This window comes from Oncorhynchus mykiss, chromosome 32, assembly GCF_013265735.2.
Source record: "Oncorhynchus mykiss isolate Arlee chromosome 32, USDA_OmykA_1.1, whole genome shotgun sequence".
Classification (NCBI taxonomy): domain Eukaryota; kingdom Metazoa; phylum Chordata; class Actinopteri; order Salmoniformes; family Salmonidae; genus Oncorhynchus; species Oncorhynchus mykiss.
Window position 1 is genome coordinate 17,785,532 of NC_050572.1, and position 2,245 is coordinate 17,787,776.

A 2,245-nucleotide genomic window follows, 5' to 3' on the forward strand; every position below is an offset into this window, starting at 1 on the left:
CCTCACTCTGAACAGTTAACTCAATTATTAATCATTTTAATTTGCTTAAAGATGTTTGCTTCAAACTTGACATTTTTTTTACATATAGACCTGTGACAGTGCTAAGAGAAATAATGTAGGAATATTTGTCAATAATGAAAACTTTGTTGCACCCGTAAATGTTGAACGACAAGTAAATGTTAAGTTACTATTTTTACAACACAAGTGCTACTCATGCAAGAACACAGAACAGCAGTAGTCTCTTTGACATCAGTGCATGAAAACTACAGGAAACTCTTTAGACACCATCTCGATACGGAAGTACATTTTTTCGTAGCAGGTTAGGAGACTGAGGGTAATGATAGGAAAAGGATTAGAGTTAGTGAAAATGCTCTCCTAAACTGCTACAAAAATCCCTGAAAACTACAATTTTTTGTTTAACCAGGCAAGTCAGTTAAGAACAAATTCTTAATTGCAATGACGGTCTAGGAACAGTGTGTTAACTGCCTTGTTCAGAGGCAGAACGAAAGATTTTTACCTTGTCAGCTTGGATATTCGATCTAGCAACCTTTTGGGTACTGGCCCAACACTCTAACCACTAGGCTACCTGCCATGGTATAAAATACAGTCACATGATATTGTACTGTTTTAGTGGAGCGGGTCGAGAGCTTCAAGTTCCTTGGGGTCCAAATCACTAAAGACTTAAAATGGTCCACACACTCACAGTTGTGCAGAAGGCATGACAGCGCCTCTTCCCCCTCACAAGGTTGAAAAAGTTTGGCAGGGGCCCTCAAATACTCAGAAAGTTCTACAGCTGCACCATTGAGAGCATCTTGACTGGCTGCATCATTGCTTGGTATGGCAACAGCACCGCCCTCGATCGCAAACATCACTGGGGCCAAGCACCCTGCCATCCAGGACCTCTATATCAGGTGGTGTGAAAGGAAGGCCCAAGCCATAAACTGTTCTCTCTGCTTCTGCATGGCAAGTGGTACCGGTGCATTAAGTCTGATACCAACAGGCCCCTGAACAGCTTCTATCCCCAAGCCATACGATCTCTAAATAGCTAACAAAATCTGAGTTGACCCTTGTATTTATTTTTATTTTTGCATTGTTTCTACACACACACACACTGACTCTCCAACACAAAAATAACACGCACACACATTTATACTGACTCTACACACACAAACATCAAATGTTAATTTATGCTGCTGCTACTCTGTTTATCATATATCCTGATGCCTAGTCACTTTATTACTACCTCCATCACTCCAGTATCCCTACACATTGTAAATATTGTATTGGAACTGACCCTGTCTTACTTTTTCATGTTCTTATTTCTTATTTTTGTTCTACCTTATGTTGTTTTTAGTACTACATATTGATTACTTCATTGTTGGGTTTACTGTGCACATAACATTAAAACTTAAAACAAATGTTTATTTTATTTGTAGAATTATGTAAGGGGAATCGAAACGAAACTGCTGTAAGATTGTTACACTGAAAAAAAAATGTTTCTTTTGCAGTTCTGTACAACTCATGACACTTGAGAAAGATTACAGTGACTAGATCGATTGTGTGCAGCTTGATCGGAAACACAGTTGTCAGTGGAGACTGGTGGGATGAGCTATAGGAGTACGGGATCATTGTAATGGTTGGAATGGAATAAATGCAACAGTATCAAACCCATCAAACATATGGAAACCACATGTTTCGACTCTGTTCCTTTTAATTCCATTCCAGATAAGGCTCTTTGATTTTACCTGGATCATTTTCTCTGGGTGCTACTGCTAATCCATCAAAATAGCTCATCTAATCGGGCAAATCCTTCTTTAACATCACGTAGGTTAATGGAGAAGAGTTGTTTCAATAAACTTTGACCAAGTGCTGGATCCCTGGATAACGGAAAAGAGCGTTGGGAAATGTGACACTTGTTTGATTATTCAAATTCGGTCAACACAGTTGATCAACTTTAAGTAGCCTAGCGTGTTTGATATAAAAAGTTGATTCAATCAAAATAGGAGGAGGACTCTTACAATGAGCAAAGTTATCAGCCCCACATTTTCTGTGTTTTTGTTGTTGTTTTTGTTTCGTTGATCTGTGGCATATTCATTAAGACGATTGTGTTGCAAAACGTTCTCAAACGGAAGCAAAAGGAACATAAAGGGGCGGGACAAACATTAATTTGTCCAATAGAAACTATCGTTTTCGTTGCTAAACGCAATTTTTTGGACTAATATTTTACACCCCTGGTTTGGTCATG